The following is a 19,717-nucleotide window of genomic DNA, read 5'->3' as shown; positions in this document are numbered from 1 at the left end:
AGAAAAGGGAAGCCTCAAACAATGTTGGTGGGATTGTAAGTTGGTGCAGTCACTATAGAAAATAGTAGGGAGATTCCTCAAAAAATTAAAAGTAGAGCTGCCATACAACCGAATAATACCACTTCTGGGTATTTATCTGAAGAAAACAAAAACACTAATTTGAAAAGATATGTATACCCCTATGTTCTTTGCAGCATAATTTACAAGAACCAAGATATGGAAGCAACCTAGGTATCCATGGGTAGACGAATGGGTAAGGAAGACATGGTATATACATACACTGGGATATTACAATAAAAAAGAATAAAATCTTGTCATTTGTGACAACATGTCTAGACCTACAGGACATTATGGTAAGTGAAATAACCCAGAAAAAGACAAATACCATATGATTTCACATATATGTGGAATCTAAAAAGCAAAACAGATGAACAAACAAAAAACAGGAACAGACCCATAGATACAGACAGCCAAGCTGATGGTTGGCACAAGGGGGGTGGGTGGAGGAAAGGGTGAAAAGGAAAACATTTACAATGTACTAGAGCATCGAGAAATTAATTTTTGAAAAGTGGAAAATGTTCGATTTTGGCTAAGTCAGTTTATCTAGATTGGAAATCAATACAGCTCTAATGAATAATATACTATGGTTTATTTTGACTAAAAACACTCATTACAGTCATGCCTACTTTTGAATTAAAATAAAATTATCATTTCATGAAAAGGTTAAAAAGATGTTTAGAGATTTCACTGCTTTCTGGGAATAACAAATGTTGGCACAAGTTTAGACACAATTAATTTATTCTTTAAATAAGGTTAAGCTAGTATGATTAGGAATAAATGGATACTCCACTTGTACATGAACAATCAGAGTGGGGTGGGTCTGGCCAAGGCATAAACTCCAAGACTTCACTTATTAAATACTTCCACAGCAATTATGCTTGATATGTACTGTGATCCAAACCCAAGATCTACTTGTAAAATAACTGAATCAATTTAGGATATAAATCAAGTTTTTCTGTAATGATACGTTATGGGTTGAATTAGATATCTCTAAAATGCCTACGTGAATGTTCGAATCTCCAGTACTTCAGAACGTGGCCTTATATGGAAATAGGGTTGTTGCACATTTAATTGGTTTAGTTAAATTGAGGTCATACTGGAGTAGGGCAGATCCTGCTCCAATATGACTGGTGTCTTTATGAAAAGGGAAAATTTGGACACCCACACAAAGAGAAAACTATGTGAAGAAGGCAGAAATTTGGGGTGATGCTTCTACAAGCCAAGGAATGCCGAAGATTGGCAGCCAACACCAGGAGCTAGGGAAAGGCCTGGAAGAAGGAATGAACCATGGACACCCTGATCTAGACTGCTGGCCTCCAGAACTGAGAGGCAATACATTTCTGTTCTTTAAGTCACTCAATTTGTGGTGCTTTGTTCGGGCAGCCCTGGGAAACCAATACACTATGTGAAATGTATTCAATTAAGATCAGAACCAAAATACAACTACCTGCATGTCGCTCTCTTTGAAGGAACCCACCCACCTTTGGAACTTACCTTATGCAAATAACTACAAGTACCCAAAATTGAATCAATGACTGACCTTTCAAAGTCTAGGAGGAAGCACCAAATTAAATTTAAGAAGTGGCATTTCAGTATTTGTAGTTTGTGAATGTGTATGTGCTGGGTCTGACACAGAACCAGGAGAACAGTTTATAACCCCTGATCTTCAAATATTTTCCTAGAATCTAAGTTACTATAGAAAAGAAAGGGACAAGGGACAGGGATTGGGGCAGGGAGAAGTTTAGCCGGACGATATTGATAGAGCACTCGGAGAAGCAGAAAGTGTGGACAGATTCACACAATGTGACTAGCACACTAGAACAGGGTCATATTTTTGAATGCTTATCGACTGGGTAGTAGGAAAAAAGAATGAAGAGATTCACAGAAATCAATGAAAAAACTTGAAATGAAAACAAAGCACATAATCCTGGCCTGGGTGGCTCAATGGTTAGAGCGTCAGCCCACGCACCAAAGGGTCTCAGATTCGGTTCCAGGTCAAGGGACAGTACCTGGGTTGCCGTTTTGATCCCTGGACCAGGTTGGGGCACCTGTGTGGGAGGCAACCAATCAATGTGTCTCTCTCAGATCAATGTTTCTCGATGTTTCTCTCTCTCTCTCCCCCCTTCCTCCATCCCTTCCACTCTTTCTCAAAAAAAAAAAAAAAATCAATGGGCAAAATATCATTGGGTGAAGATTAACAAAAACAAAACAAAACAAAACAAACAAACAAAAAAGCACATAAAACTCACTGCCTTTGTTAGGTCTGCCTACCTGACAGAAAAGAACGGTTCCTTGCCAGAGTTTCAAAAACATTTAAATATTGAAAAATAGTTAAGTTTAATTTTTTAAACTTATTAGGCACTCATTTTAAGAACTACATTTAAATATTTCAATAGATCACAATTCCTATATAACCTCGACGACTTCCGTATACCCCTGCAGATGTTATTCCCAGTTTTAAACTAAGAAATTTGCAGGAATAGAGACTCTGCAGATGAAATCTACTGCTAAGTGAGAAAAGTGAAGTTATTTATTCTGTGCAGGGACAGCAGGCTCGGTAGGTACAGCATGTCTCCATAAGGAAGCTGAGATTTAAAGACAAAAGCAGTAGGTAAACAGCAAAATGTGCTTATAGAAAATTAAATTCTCCCAGATAAGCCTAATGCCACACCCCCAACTACCATATGGAGAAAGAAGGCCCAGTTAGTGTCAAGAGAAGGTTAGGGGTCTTAGCAGTGGATACTCTGCTTATAGGAAGTATCATTATTAATAATATCAAATGTGATGCTTTTCTGATGAGAAGAGTCTATTTGCAATTTAAATGGATGCTTTTCTTTCAATAATTTTTAACTCTTCAAAAGCCAGACATTAATCTTAGATTTATTTTTTTTAATACTAGCATAGAGTTAATGTTCCTGAAACTAGCCCGAGGGATTAGAAACTAGTGAGTGCGTTTCCATGGTAACAGACTGCTTTGCCATGAAGAGATCATTTCATACATTTCCTATAACCAGAGACCGCACGACGCAGAAGAAAGATCTGCATTTTGGGTTTTTAGGGTCACCATCAATTATGATTTTTGGTAGGATTTTTATTTTTATGAGAATGCATATGGCATTAATGAATGGAAGTTACCTAAGCTTAAATTTTTAAAAAAATGTTATTGAACTTATTGGGGTGACACTGGTTAATAAAATTATATAGGTTTCAGTTGTACAGTTCTGTAATACATCATTTGTGTATTGTGTGTTCACCACCCCAAATCAAGTCTCCTTCCGGCACCATTTGTCCCTCTTTTACTCTCTTCTACCTCCTCCACCCTCCTCTCCCTCTGGTAATCACCACACAGTCATCTGTGTATGAGTTTTCACCTTTTTCACCCAACCCCCTTAAATTTTTTCTCTTCACTTTAGTCTGTCAACAACCATCAGGCATGTGCTGTGATGGACACGTGGTAGTGAATTAAAGCTTTCACTTTAATTCATGCTGAGAGTTACAGCACACCAGATTATAAAATCGCTGGATCCTGAGAGAGGAGGGGCTGAGCCAAAAAGCTGGACATCTGCAACACCCTTCAAGTCCATGAAATTCAACACGTGGCTGTTGTCCAGCAGGGGCTTCATGAACACCAGCTGGACAACTGAGTGGTGATAAATGACCAAGTGACCATGAGAAGGACGAAGCAGAAAGTGTGGACTACAGCGGCTCGCACCCCAACTAGAAACAAGTACAGTAGATGCCCCAAACCTGAAGCTGAGAGGCTGCAAATCCCTGAATTAGGGCGCCTTTGTTGGAACTGTGTTTTTTTAAAGAAAATGTTTTCATTCTGCTTTGCCTCAAATATAATTCTGGCTGAGAGATGAGCATGTGCACTTTTTGGAGTGGCATTTACTTCTGGCCCCCTACAGAGCTGAGTGATCAACAAAAGGGCACGATTGATCAGGAGGGCCCTTCGAGCAGGAGGGCGAAGGCCCAGCCACACCTGCAGTGCACGGCACCCTCAGGCAGCGAGCAGCCCCACAGGGCCAGGACTCGGGGGCTTCAGTTTTTTCATCTGTACCAAGGGCAGGCAGTGAGAATTTTTAAGTGAGAAAAGCCAGGTAAATGCTTAAAATGGGGGAAGCATTCAATGAATGTCAGCTGCTATAATTATTCCTGTTAATATTATTAGTATTGTTAATATTAAAAATTAGGCAGTGTCCTCTGCTAGGCCATGTTAGGTAAAACGCAAGTCAATCTTTATAAAAGGTGGGACAAAACTCTGAGATTCGGAAGGAACTCTCTGAAGGGTGTACGGGTACTTTAGCTTGATTTTGAATAAAACTAGTGAATTGGAGATCTGCTACTGAATTTTGCTCATGTAGGACACATGTGGGGAAGAGGGCACAAAACATACTTCAGATGTATAATGAATAAAAGTTTCTAAAACATGCCATTAATGGAAAAGATAGATTTTTAAAGTAAAAATTGGTTTCAGTGGTATTTTACTTCTATGAAGTGTTTTCTTCTAAAAGATGATCTCCTGACCTAAAAATAAACAGGGGTTGTGTGAACTTTTACAGTGAATAACTAAATTAACTTAGAAGTAAAACTTATCAATGCCTCCATATTACATCTGTCCCCCAAATTCTCTGTATCATATCATTACAGTGTTAGGATGTTTACGCTTTTTCTCCAAGTGAATTTCTTTTCAAATTGTCTTAATTATTTTGGTTGTAATACATTTATCACACCAAGTAGAATAACCTCAAAGTAAAATCATAGGTGTCAATCAGAAAAAGTGACCAGGGAAAGACATGTACTTTGGGTAGTAGAAGGTAATGGCTTTAAGCTCAGATTCTCTGTGTGTGTGTAAAGCAAGAAGCAAACAAACAAAAGACACCAACAAGTAAATTAAACCACAAAACTAAATTACTGTGAATCTAAAGGCACCATGTTTTAAGCACTACAACGGAGGAAAGCAACAGTCATCACAATACATCACCAATGCTCTCTAATTTTCTCAGAACTGTAGAAATTATAGCTTAGCCACCGGTGACCTTCAAGTGATGAAATACTTTATGACCCTTATACACTAAAGGTCACCGATTGACACAAATAATGCACAAAGGCAGAATCTGAAGGGCAGTGTTAAAACCCCATAGTTGATATGAAATAAAACCACTCATCTGCGAAGGTTTTGATTTTAGCTTCTCCCTGCCCTTTGTTGGACGATTTGATTGTGATTCTAAACATTAAAGCTTCCCTGCAGAGTTTTCACCGCTACTAAAGGAATATTCATGGCACGGGCTCTGATCCTGTCAAAGGCAGTTTTTATGTACATGAGAATATAAAACTGTTTTAACAAGGAAAAATGTTGCAGATTTACAAGAGAAGAAATTTATAAGGCAGCAAGTTGATGTGCATGGGCTTCACCTTGTGAGACCTCTGAGCAAAAAGTTAGTATAAAAAGCAGAAACATCTGTCCTTGGTGGTTTTTTCGACAAATAAGCACTTCCCCTTGGAACGTGGTCATAACTCCCACACACCCTCTTTCTCTTCCTCTAGGGATGGGCTGTACCAAGGACGAGGGCATGACTTGGCCTCGGTGTTCAGTGTTCTTGGAATTTCCACACAGATTCTAGTGCACACATTCAAGTGAGAATCATAGACCTTTCTGAAGTTTGGGAAATGAGGGTGGAGGTGGAAGAGGGCCTAGAGGGGATAAATGGTGACAGAAAAAAGAAAAAAAATTAGATTAAAAAAATAAAGTTTGGGAAATGAGAGAAATAATGTTTGGTTTATTAAAATGAGTGTTCATGTTCATAGCATCCTATAAACAGAAGCATGTATGATCCCTCTACTCAAATCTCTTCCAAGAATAAAGGTAGCACGGGCACTGTATTATGGAAAGAAATATTTCATTGAATTCAGAGTTTATGAAAGATGGGACATTCTGTCAGAAATGTCATTTTTTTGCAGGAGTTCTGAACTAGTTACATGACTTGAAAATGTTATTTGGGTCCTGATGAAACTGGGAATTCAAGTCACTAAAATAATGACATCTACGGAGTGATCAGAGAAGTCGGGAAATTCATTGTTTTATACAGACTCACTGAATATATGTATGCACAAAATAAAATGAAATTTAATGGAAAAACTAAAAGTTGTGATTACATATCTTTTAAAATTGTGAAATTATTTATAATCCCAGCATACCATAATAGGTGTAAAATAAGCACATTTTTGATATTCTGTACATTGATGAAAATAAATGCCATAATAAAATGTGCTTTTTCATTTAATTTCATTTTTGCCAACATTTACTGGGCCCCTACTATGATCCCAGTGCTGTTCTAACCACGAGGTATTTAAAAATCTGTGCTCTGTTATAGAGGAAATCAGACTAGAGAGGAAGAGATACTATCTGAATTGAAAGAGTCTGTTTCAGTGCAGAGATGATGGGAAATAAGGGACTGTGAAACCACTACTGAGGGGCATGTGGGGTTAAGTCACCGAGCACAAAGTAGTTATATGAAGCCATCCTGGAAAAAATGATGCCTGGGCAGACTCCAGAAGCTGAGTGTCAGGCACAGGAACAGTATAAGCCCGAGCCCAATGGCACAGAGGGCCTGGTATTCAGAGACTGTGGGTCCTTCCACCATCCTAGAGGGAAACTCTGTGAGGGAGGAAGATAGAACAGGAGAGGTAGATAGACTGTCATGGGGAATCTTTTACCCAAGGGAAGGGGCCTGAACTTGACCTCATAAATGATGGGAGCCACTAAATGGTGGTGAACAGGGGGTAACCTGATGCTTTCCAATGCTGAGGGGCAAGGAGAGCAGCCAAACCCCAGAGAAGGTAAGGCTAGGGTTTTAACTAGGTATTTGGCATACTGAGCTAGGTAACAAGGACTTTTACTTCTGGGCAAGTCTCTTGGCCTTACCCAACAAGTATATTTCTGGAAAGCTGAAAATTAATTTTGTAACCCAAGTCATATTCTCCCATTGACAACGTACTCGTGTTTCTATTAATTTCATTGACTTTTTAAAAATTGGCACTGGCCCCTAAAGGCTAGAGCTTAGAATAGAATAAGAACCTTGACGTTCAGTAGTCTTCTAAGTATTTTTAGCTTCAGAAGCTTTCCCGAAGCGAAGTTTGTGGAATTATCAGTACGTAACACAGACAGATGCAAAGTGGTTTTGGCTGGAGCAGAGCCTCACATCTCGATGCTCTGTCTGTGAGCCTTGAAACCCCTACCTAGTACTCCAGGGAACAGGGTCTGAAAACCACTGATGAAGTTCAAGTTCATGCCTTCACTTTCTTGGACCTCCTCACATTTTTTCCACTTCCAACTCTAGAACAAGTAGTTGTCACTCTTCTCAGAATGATTTTTCAAACACAAAGTTTTTAACCCCTTCCCAGGAATGACTGAGAATGTGTTTCAGGGGCAGGAAATGTTTCTTATCCTCACTGAACCCCAGGTGAAGGAGGCACCAAGTCTGTATTTGTTATGAAAATGACGAGTGGATGAAGTCCGAGGACAGGAATCTGGGAGAATGTGAACAGCAGACGGTCGCACTCGCTCCTTACTCAGCATCAGCTCTCACGTGTGGTCTACTGGGGCGCCTCCCCCAAACTGAGGCATTATGGCAATTACTGAACTTGGGCCAATCACAACTAATGGAGTTTGTGGATGGTGAACGTATGAATTTCTAGGGAACACAGTTTGAGCTTAAAAAACAGAATTGTATCTGAGCAGAATTTTGTACACAAAGCCTTATTTTAAAAGCAGTTGAGAAGTCTGGAGCCTTCTGACAAAGCTAATGATGCCTTGGTTACTCCCTACTTTGATTAGTTTAAAGTTTAGGCTCAAGTTCTTCTTTTTTTTTTTTTTAATATCTTTATTGATTTCAGAGAGAGGAAAGGAAGGGGAAAGAGAGATAGAAACATCAGTGATGAGAGAGTCATTGATCGGATGCCTAGCCCTCAACCAGGGCATGTGCTCTGACCGGGAATTGAACCCCGATCTCCTGGATCCTAGGTCAATGCTCAACTGCTGAGCCATGCCTGGCCGGGCTAGGCTCAAGTTCTTACACCATAACATTCAACTTGACTCAGTTTCCCGTTTTTCTTTCTTCCTTTGTGTCTGACTTGGTTTTCTCCTTCCTTTCTCCACCAGTAGACTGTCTGTCTCTTCTGGTGAGATAATCCCACTGGCCGTTAGCCCCCATGTTGCCGTGTTTGTATCTGCTCCCAGAGCTTTTCAAAAGGCAGAGGAGAAACCTACGGGGTCTCCTTTGTATGCACAATGACCTCAGTCCCACTAAAGTCCACAAACAGTTGTTAATCCTTATAGTTAGCCAGAGCCGTGCTGGACTCTAAAATTACAGAGTTAAAACATAAGTAATTCCTGAAATTGCTTATAATCTACTAGAAAGAGGCAGAAGCAACTTACTGCAACACAAATCAGGTGATAAGTGCCCTTTATGCCCTCGGGGACTGGAAAAAGACCATGACTGTGACCTCACAGCCATAGGACCATGAGCTCACAGAACATAAACTCTGAATAAATGGAGATTTAGGATAAGAAGCACCTTCACACAGGACAGGGAATCTGAACTGGGCCTCACACACGAGTGGGAGCTTGATCGAGTTGCTACTCCGCTTCTTGCTGTCAGTGGGTCTGTTTTTCCTTCCGAAGGAGATACCTTTATTCTCTTGATTGTATTTTCTATATGTTAACTTGGATGTCACTCTGTTACAGACGTTCCCATTCCGGTTGGTGAGTAAAACTTCTTTTCATAAAGGGCTGCACAGCATCAGTAAATAACTTCACTGGTCTTCAGGAAGTCAGGCAGCCCACAGAACTGTGCTAACGGTGCCAAACGATCTGAACCTCCCCTCGGGTTTCAGCGGCCCGTGTCTGCACAGTGCGCGGTGAAGGCGCGGGTGGCCTGGTCCACTCCTGTTCATTCATCCCCTCGAACAACTGCGCCCATGTATCCTTGGAATTACAGGAAAAGTCTGAAATGAATTGCTCATATAATTTGAGAATCATATAAATGTTTAAGGGAAAGAATAATTTCAAGACTAAGTACAAATGTATATGGTATATACTGAATTGTGACTAAATTTGTTGCATGCATTTTTTGAATAGATGAATAGTAAAACTTTCTGGATTTTGTTCAAAAGTTTATTTTTTAAAGGGAAAAGTAACTTTTGAAAAGGTCTCAAAGGAGGTCCTGGACTTTAGGAACAAGGAATTGATAAGGATTTCTGGACAAGAAACAGCACAAAAGCTCTGATGAGTCAGGTGTGTAAAATACGTAAGAAGAGTAATGGATATTGACTTTGGATAAGTATGGAGAGACCAGTTAAGAGGTAGTTTGTTTTTTTAAGTTGTTTTTAATTCTCACTGGAGAATGTGTTTATTGATTATTTTACAGACAGAAGAAGTGGGGGGGGGGGAGAGAGAGAGAGAAACATCAATGTGAGAGGAACATCGATCGGTTGCCTCCCCTACATTCCTGAACAGGGACTGAACCCTCAACTCAGGTATGTGCCCTGATGGGGAATCGAACCCACAACCTTTTGGTGCAGGGATAACACTCCAACCAAATGAGCCACCCGGCCAGGGAGAGAGGTGGTTTTAACTGCCAGTCTCTGGAATTTAAATTTGACTGATAGGCAACTAGAAGAAAACAGGATTTTGGAGCAGAGAACACGATGAAAATAGCGTTTGTAAAAGAATGTTTTGCTTACTAATCTGACCAGTCTGAGAGCAGAGACTACAGGCAGGCTGACTAGCATAAGGCTAAGTCATTAGTGGTTGATGAAGAGACGGCAATAGCAATGCATGATGCATGAGGAAAGTCAGCAGGGCTTGATGCCTGAATGGGCATGTGTGGTAAAGCACCAGGAGTTACTCACTGGGCTTCCTTCCAGAGGAAGGGCCTTCCCATGGACTGCCGTGGTGAAAACTGTCTCTCTCTGACCAAGGATAATGTTGAGCAGCTCTTTTTTAAATGCATCCTATTGAGAATTAGATCCATGAGACTCAAGTAAAAGCAACACATAAAACAAGGATAGACCCAGAAAGACATGTGAAACTATGAGAGGAGGTATGTCCAAACACTACCCAAAGACACCTTTCATCCTAGGTGTCTAGCCTGTTTGGGTAGCTATAACAAAATACCAAAAACCACAGACTGGGCAGCTTATAAACATAAATATTTGTTTCTCACAGTTCTGGAGGCTGGAAGTCCAAGATCAAGGTGCCAGCATGGCTATGTTCTGGCGGTAGCCCTCTTCTGGGTTGTTGACTTCTCTCTGTGTTCTCATATGGCAGAAAGGGCTACAGAGTCTCTTTTATAAAGGCACTAATCCCATTTATTTATGAGGGGCTCACCTTCAGGACCTAATCACCTCCCAAAGTTCCCATCTCCTAATGACATCTCTTTGAGCATCAGGATTTCAACATATGACTTTGTAGGGGACACAAATGTTCAGACCACAGCACTATAGAAGAGTGCTATCATCACATAGGCTATTAGAGAGGCTGGTGTGGAGAGGAGAGGATACTCCAATGTTCACTAATCACACGGTCCTGATAAACTTCACATCTCTCTGAACTTCTTTGAGTAGTCTGAACACGTGAATACTTTCTCAATCCACACCCAACAATAACAGCAGACGCTTAACAGGCTGGAGAGTAAAATGTGGAAGCCTTAACAGTCTGGCTTTACTCCTGGAACAGCTGCAATCACTCTGTATCTCTAGTGGGTGTGCTCTTACTGTCTCTGTCTCTCATTGCTGGGCTTTTTGCTCTCTTCCCTTTTTTAAATAATTGAAGACTTTCCGTGGTTTATAGGAAGTCAATCTAATATTCCACCAGATATCCATGTTTTCTTGTCCTTGTCCCATTCTACCTTCCCCACTGTCCAGTTTCCCCAACCAACATTTCCATTCCATTTGTGACCCATCATCACACAGAAGTAAACTGGTGTGAAAGGTCTGGTAAGGATTTGATAGAAGAACTTGGGTAAACTTGAGTTTTATACCCAGCAGATGTGTTATCATTGGCTCCCTTTTCATATGAGGTTTAACTCTCATTCTTGCATCATCTACACAATCTTCCTTGTCTGCTGGGCAAGTGAAGACTGCCAATGAGGCACGTGGCGCCTCCAGCACAGTTCTCTTGGAGCAAGCTTTCCCCAGATGACGGGCTTAATGTTTCTGCTGATCTTTGTAGGAAAGCAATGACGACACTGATAATGAATGAATTTATATTGTAATAGCATTAATAATTTTTTTCAAACTACACACACACAGTAACTTGTAGAATTTGACTTTCACTTGATTAAAAAATTTAGCATTTTAAACATGCCAAATAACTTAATTGGTAATTTAACAATTTAAATTGTAATCAATAGTGGCCCTTGAACTGCCTAATAAATATGTTAAATCTTCAAAAACAGAATTATACTTTCTGTGTGAGTATAAGAGTATTTTATTTTAGAGAGGGGAGTAGCCCTGTATCTATCCGTCCAGAAGCCTATTCGATTTTTGTGCGAATTTAGTTGCAGAATAAAGCAACTAAAATCCCAGCAACTTTTTCCAGAGAAAGTCCCCTCCTCTTGCTGTTTTTAAAAAAGCAGCAAGCAAGGTCAAGAGTGTGGCTCTGTTCAACTGCATGGATGGGTCTCGTTACTGTGGCCGGCTCTCCCTGGCTCCCGAGAACACCTTGCTCAAGGTCAGCTGAGACGGCTTTGGAGGAGCCACACCTGACCGTACTGGTGGAACCTGAGCTCTGAGTCATTCCCTTGGCAAAGAGCTCATCTAGGAAAAGGCAAAAGTCAGGGACACGCTGGCGTGAAAGACAGATGAGTCATGGACAAGGGACAAGTCACTCTCGACAGCGGACCAACTTTAGGAAACACTGAAATGGAAAAAAACGATGTTTGGGGAAACTAGCACTTATTTTTGGCCAGGATCATTTAACACACACACACACAAAATCTGCAAAGGTTTGTTTTTGCTCCTAGCAATTTCTCAAGTACTGACCACTCACACTATAAAAGAACAAAAATCTGTCCCAAAGAAGTTGTGAAAAAAGAAACTTTCCAAGAGAAACTACCAATTACTTAAGTTTGATTAAGATAAGAAGAAATTAAAAACAAAGGGAACACTGTAACCTATTTCCTGAAATTGCAATCATATGAACGATGCATCGAAATTGTTGTCTGTATATCCCTTTAAAGATGACTTACATATACATTACACAGGTGGTTTTATATTATATGTTAAAAAACTCAAAACTTTGACCAAAAGAATACTACAAGGTCATTTTATACCTTCATTTTCTTTTTCAGTTTCCTTAAACATGGCACCATTTTAAAGAGGACCCACCTTGTCCTCCAAGAACAAATCTTAAGTGCATATATTGAGGAGCAGTGAAAAACTTTAATGACAATATGATACATATGTCTTCATGAGGCTACTCATCTATAATATAAGAGCTCAGAAAAGAACCAAGTTTTAATGAACTTTAAATACAAAAACATTTGGAAAATAAGGAAAAATAATCTGTTCACAAAACCCTTTAAAGCACTAAGTTTCCATCTTATTTACGGGAACACTGATACAAAAACAACTTCAAGTAACTTGCACACAATGATCTATTTGAGAATTAGATTTATGAGCCAGGATTTAGCGTCTATAGCCCAGGCGACATTGTGTTAATGAATCACAAATCACATGGTTAAATACTTTCTAATCTTCCTGAAGCAGGACCTGGCTAAATAATGATATTGACAAATCTCATGATGGATATGCTTGCTAAGGTAACTAACTGTCTTCTCCAGAAAGTTCCACTAGGAGGGAGATAGGAAGGGCCTCCACTTCTCGAATGTCCCTACTGTACCAGGCACTTCCCAGAGCTACATCGTGTAACCTTCCCCAAATCCCTACTAGCTTGCTGTTATTCTTACCTGGCACATGGGAAACTGAGGCTTAGAGAAGTCCATTAGCAGTGGTGAGGTTACAGCCATGTCTACTCAACTCCACCCCCCAGTCCTTTCCTGGCCACTAGGGCTGCAAATTCACCTGCTGTCAGGAGCCAGCTCGGTGAGCATTAGTATCACCTGGCTGTGGATAAGAGAAGGGGTGCTGAGAATCATGAGCGGGACCAACAGGTCTGTTTGCTGGGGACTTTTTGTGTTTTTAGCACTTGAAAGTCCCATGTCCCAAAAAAGCCCTCACTCGTGGGCTCCTAGAATGATGCAGAGTGGAGAATACAGCCCTGTCAGAGGCAATCCCCGTTAAATCCACCTGTGCTCAGGTGCAATTCTACTGCCTGGGCTCTAAAGGCCTGGGGGTAGGAAGTACTGAGCTCTTTCCAGCCAAAAGGAGTCCAAGGCTCTCATATCAGAACTTCTTATTCTGGGATAAGAGAAGAAGATAAGGTAATATGGTGAGAAGAGTGATGGGTTTCAGGGTATATCACTGAGAGGTCTTGTTCGCTTCTCTTTGTCTATTTCCAGAGATTGTAGAATTCCACTTGGCACAGGCTGATTCTTACCTGTCAGCCTAAGATAGATTCTGAGGGTTCTGGAGAGCCTCACATCTACCTAACAATGTCGTGCACAGTGCCATAATAGCGAACTATAAAATGCAAAGCACACTATATAAGCAATAGTACATTACATATGGGGGCTGGAGAGGAGACTCCCGGAAGGCTGTCAATCAAATCAGAGCACGTGGTCACTGGGGAATGTGGCACCCAGGTTAAGACTTTGTGTTCTCAGGAGGGCTGCTCTTTGTCACTCTTCAAGTCATTGCAGACATGAGTTAGCTACAGAGCTGTCTCTCAATTTTCTAAACATCCCCAGTCTCCTCATTTGGTGACTTTGAGCTCTCAGGCCCTCTGTAAAGAGGAGGAACATTGGTACCTTGAAGTTCATCCACTCCCTCAGCTCCTGCAAGGGTCTGGTCAGAGGACACTTCTAGGCTCTCCATCAGCTTTGGAGACCAGGAAGAAAGCCTGGGAAAGGCGTGGACATGCACAGTACCCAGCAGTGTCTTCCATGGTGCACACATACCTCCGGCACCTGCCCCACTCTCAGTGTGTCCCTCGGCTGGCACATAGGTTCCACCCTCTCCACATGGCCTCCTTTGGACATCTCCCTCCCAAAACTCCCAGGGCACTTGCTGCTGGCCCCACACCACTTGGCATGTCAGAAAACACTATCTCATTCCCCAGCCACAGACAGTGTACTTCTCAGTGGAGTGTAAAGATATCTGTTTTTTATATTGTCTTCAAATCCATTCACTGCCACATACCTGATTATTGGTAAATATAACCTAGCTTTAAAAAACCTTAACTATTAGCAGACATGCAGAAGGCATTGTGGAAACCCTTGGGAGAGCAAATCATCGTTACTACTATTTGGTGCTGGCAGGGACCTCAATAGAGGGGACTCTTTTTTTTTTTTTTTTTTTTCCTGCCAGACAGCAAACTATCTGAAACCTCACCTCTTTGTCTTACTGTAATAATGACACAGGTTTTCAGAGAATCAATACTCTCTGCTGGGAATGGATCAAAGCAAAGCAATATACTCACTGGAAAGGAATGAGTACTTTATGGCTGGTAGGCAGAAGTCACAGGGAGGCCTTCCTTTCTTAAAGTGCTCTCTGCAGCAGGAAGTGCCTAAAATTAGAGAAAGAAAAGACTGCCACTGCTGTTTTATTTGACAAAAATAGGCTATTAAATATATATAGCAACAGAAAACGATAATACTTTTAAAAGTTGGTCAGTAAGTTTTAAAAAACAAATAAACATGAAGGTAACCCAAAATGTGTTAGTCTTTATCAACTTGATTTAGAAGACAAGTATTTTGCTCACTTCAACTGAATTTTTTTTAAATCTTCACCTGAAGGTGTGTTTTTCATTGATTCTAGAGAGAGAGAAGGGGAGAGAGTGAGGGAGAGAGAGAGAGAAACATCAATGTGAGAGAGAAACATCAATCCGTTGCCTCACGCATGTGGCCTGACCAGGGATGGGAGCCATAACCTAGGTATGTGCCAGGGCTGGGAATCGAACCGTGTACCCTTTGGTGCACAGGACGATGCTCTAACCACTAAGAACACCGGCCAGGGCTCAACTGTATTTTTTAAGGAGACATTTAACCATAGACAGCAATTATATGAAAAGGAGAATATAAACGTCCAGTTGTGAGAAGTCACATAATTAAAGGTTGCCAGGACGTCATCTCATTTCTGGAACTGAGTCTGACCCCACGGAGGTATGATAGAGTGTTAAGAGTGTCAAAGGGCCTCAGAGCCCATCTGGTACACAATCCCTATTTCAGACCAGGAACCAGAGGCCCACTTGGGAACCCAGATCTGTTCTATGCTCTTGGGATTAAGACCAAAATCTCTGACCTCTGAGAGGTCCAGAAAGAGGAGACTAAATACAATAGATACTATATTTCAGAATGTCCCACTGGGGTGGCAGGTGGAGACATCTAAGCAAAATCTGAAGGCAGTGAGGACGTGAGCCATGGGCCTATTGAGGGAAGCAATTTCCAGGTAGAGGGGGGCAGCCAGGGCCCACGGGAGGGGGAGGGAAGTGGCAGCTACGTCTGTGGTAATGGATGAACCAATCGATGGAAATCAGGTAACAGGGAAGCTGATGAAGACAGAACCTTGGGGAATATCTACTTAAAAGGTGGGTGGAAAAGGAGACTGGGAAGGAGCAGCCAGAGACAGGGGGAACAGAGAAGGGAGGCCATCAGGGTTGGAGAGCTGCCAGTTTTGACAATCAGCTCTGAGGTGAACACTTCCCACTCAGAGAGTAAGGGCTGGGGAAGGATGGCTTGTGGAAAAGGAAGTGTGGAAGCCTGACCAGGGCAAAACATTCTAGAATTAGGAGGCATCCCTGACCCCACGTCCTGCAGCATCGGAAATGCAGTATCTGTTTTCATGTAAACACTTAACTGGTAAATATGTGACCCTGATAGTGGGCTTGCCCTCCAAATTTGGAAATATTTAAAATATGTCTAAATTCAATTAAATGTAGAAGAAAAGCAAAAGGCCTTAATCATAGTAAGATTAAATGCAAGTGTTATAACCGAAGCCCACATTTTACAAGCTTGTCTTTAATAAGCACATACAAAACAAATGATTTTAATAAATAAAAGAGTCAGTTAAATAAATAAAAGAGTCAACAGGCATCCAACAGCAAATGATAATTCCCAGCAATGCCAACAGTGCCAAAAGTAATCACTAAGTTACTTGAGGACAACAGTGATGAAAGTTTTCTAATTTCTTCAAGATGCATTTTGAAAGTTCTACATGCATTTAAAATTTTTTTCAAATTCCAGGTGATGTAAATCTATTAAAATAAATAAAAATACTTCCATGCAACAATCTAAAAAGAGATAGTAGAAGTAAGGAAAAAAATGATAGTTTATACCGTTGACCACTGATCATGGTTTCGAATTGTGCAGGTCCACTTATACTTGGATTTTTTTCAATAAAATACCTGTACTGTTTTCTATCCTTAGTTGGGAGTCTGTAGATGCAAAGGACTCACTGTATGCATTGATCTAGGCCATTTTATATCAGGGACTTGAGCATCCCTGGATATTGGTATCTGCGGGGGAGTCATGGAGCCATGACTGGGGGATACTGAGAGTAGTTAAGTTATGGGGGAGTCAAAAATTACATGTGGATTTTGGACTGTGTGGGGTTCAGCGCTCCTAACCCCCACATTGTTCAAGGGTAAATTTATTACATTGAATACAGATCACAAATAAGATGACACGTGAAACTGAAACATAAAATATGAACAGATCTGTGGCCCATACCAACTCCCACTTAACATTAACAGTGGTGGGAGTGGTTCAGGATGGGTGGGAAACAGTTCATTCTGGATCAAGGACTACTATCTTTCTTCTCCTGAAGCCTTCGTGCTTCCCTCACCTTTCTAGAGAACTGGTCACCCTGCTTGGACTCACCAAGCTAAGTTCTGCTCCTTACACTCCTTGTTGTTATTATTTTTTGCTGCCTCCCCTAAGTAGGCTGCTTCTTGCAGAGTGGGTTGGGTCTTCCATCTTTCTCTCCCTAGGGGTTAGCACAGAACCTAGCACATGGCAGGTGCCCTAATTATTGAATAAAATAATGAAAGAAAGAAAAATACACTTAGATGATAGGCCTGATGTCTCTTCAAGTATTTTTTGAATCCAGGAAACTTTAGGAGGGTCAATGCTAAAATATTTATTGATTGCTAATGACAGATCTCCCTCAGTTCTTCTCATGTCACAGATGCCCCAGGGACCAGCCACACAGCCACCTATACTCTTACATCCAATAGCAGGTATTGCCCATTGCGCCTTCCTTTTTACAATTATTTCAGGCCTTGCTCAGCCCAGCTGCTTTGTGGCACATCATATTCTACAGGAAGTGACTTTTTGTTTTTAAAATGATGACCATTTTTCCTGCTAAATCATAAACGCCTAGGAGAAAAAGTTCAAAAATATCATGTACAACAGAGACTGTTGCAATTTAAAAATATTATGTTTTGCACTCTAGGTCATGCTAATAGACCTATTTGATGGGTCAGAAATGTCATTTTCTCATCATGAAAGAGCTATGAGATTACAAGGAGGGGAGAGAACAAAATTTTAAAATGCCCAAGAAATTTATTTTTACTTTCTTATCCCAGAAATATATAAAAAGATTCTTTTTAATGTAGTTAAATAAAGGTAAGATGTGACTCAGCTGAAGTTAAAAGTGCAGATTTTTGCTACTTTGTAAAAATATAAATAACATTTTATTCAGTGCTACTGGAAAAATGCCCCTTTAGTATATGGTGGAAGGTCCTTTAGGCTATCACAGTGCATTACACAATGTACATCTACCATTTATGTTACATTCTGAAGTTCCTTCCAGACACCAAGAGTCTTTTAAGACCCAACCCTTGAGAGTCAACAACACTTAGAACACTCCCCACAGCTTCCAGTGGCACTCAGCTTAACGGTGCTATGCTCACAAAAGGTGGTTTGCAATGTTTACCTTGGACAATAATTTATTTTTAAAGATTTTTTAAAAATTTATTTTTAGAGAGAGAGAAAGATCGATGTGAAAGCGAAACATTGATCAGCTGCCTCCTGCACACCCCTTACTGGGGGTCGAGCCCACAACCCAGGCCTGTGCCCTGACCTGGAATAGAGCCAACCACCTTTCTGTGCACAGGAGGACACCCAGCCAAGTGAGCCACACCGGCCAGGGTGACAATAACTTATTTTTAAGGCAGCCTACTTCTTAGAAATTCTTGAAGACCAAGGTAATTTAGGAAGTATTTCAGGAGATGAAGAGGGGGAGACAATTATGGAATGGCATCAATTTTTTCTTCCCCAAACGAGTGTCCAAGCCTAACTGTGGCTTCAGAGAAAGGTTATCTTCCTGTCCACAGCAAGAAGCACAGAGTGAGGGAGTGAACCCGGAGAGCGGGGTCTGGACAGGTAAAGAAGAGCAACATCACTGTAGTCAAAACTGTGCTTTCCACCACTGCTCTGCGACCTTCTGAAATCAGAACGAGGTGGGGTTTGTTACGAAGAGTCCAAAGAAGAAGTAGGTGCTCAGTAGAGCGCCCCTTCTCATGTTCACTTCAGCACACATGGTGTCTCAAAACTGAACACTGCAGATTGCTTGAAGTCACAGAGATCCTGTATCACAATGCATGACTACCAAACTTTCTTATTATAGATGATACTGTATTACAGTAAATGGCAAACTTTCATAATATTCCTTATTTTTTCCTTAAAACTGATTTTGAGTGAAATATTACATTGGATGATTTATTACCCTTCAGGAGGGAATAAGGAGGGAGCTTGGGAGGGGCAGTGAAGCAGAGTTAGTGATCTGAAGTTTTCCTCTACCAAAGACTATACCGACCCCCTGTAACCAACCAGTACACAGCTCTAAGTCAAAGCAGTTATTTTAACAAAGTACTTAAATGGCAACGTTTGGCTTTTCAGGAGCAGGGAAATAATTCCTGGCGGCTTTCAGGTATCAGCAGGGCTCTCCACTGATACCAGACGCATGGTGGCAGCCAGCCAGCCGTGTGACTGGTGACTCAATACACAAGTTTCTGTGGTCTCCACAATCTGATACGGTAAGAACATCAATTTTTAAGTTTGAGGACTAAATGGTAGCAGGGGGATCTTCTGAAAGAATGAAACTCCATGGAGAAGGCACACGGAGAAGCAAAATCATTGCACTTGTTTGGGTTTCTTTAAGCTCAGCCTTGGCCATTTAAATATTTTCCTTCAGAATGTACCATCTTTATTACAGAATTTTAAGATTACTTATTGTTTGATTTGGAAAATAATCCAGACAGCCATGAACAGAAATTTTAAAATGTTGTCAAACATTAGTCCAAGTGGCAAGAACCCCACCTTCCTGTGATTAATCTCAACTCCAAAAGCAACATCCCCGTTAAACAAAGCCCGGAGTCAAAAATTATCTCTTAGGCACAGCTGCATACACACCTAAACATATTTTTGGCAGAACGGAACATGCTATCATTCTCTATGTTAAATAGGCTTAAAGAAAACTACAAAAGGTGAAACAAAGAAAACCATCCAAAATGAAGGCTGCACTCATCTTTGAA

The 19,717-nt window shown here is 40.9% G+C and overlaps 1 protein-coding gene across 5 annotated transcripts in view; it reads right to left on the bottom strand.

Annotated features, from left to right (window-relative positions):
* Nucleotides 1–19,717, bottom strand: part of FAM110B (family with sequence similarity 110 member B) — a 113,105-nt gene that overhangs the window by 38,319 nt on the left and 55,069 nt on the right. For 3 of the 5 annotated variants that reach the window (XM_081117028.1, XM_081117030.1, XM_081117029.1), the window contains one exon: nt 14,663–14,749. The exons of the other annotated variants lie outside the window; for them this stretch is intronic. The gene's annotated coding sequence lies outside the window, so the exon portion shown is untranslated. The remainder of the gene's footprint in view (nt 1–14,662; nt 14,750–19,717) is intronic. 5 annotated transcript variants of the gene reach the window in all.

Source organism: Miniopterus schreibersii, assembly GCF_964146895.1.
Source record: "Miniopterus schreibersii genome assembly, chromosome: 17".
NCBI lineage: Eukaryota > Metazoa > Chordata > Mammalia > Chiroptera > Miniopteridae > Miniopterus > Miniopterus schreibersii.
The sequence above is the reverse complement of the archived record's forward strand: the minus strand, read 5'-3'. Positions and strand labels throughout refer to the sequence as shown.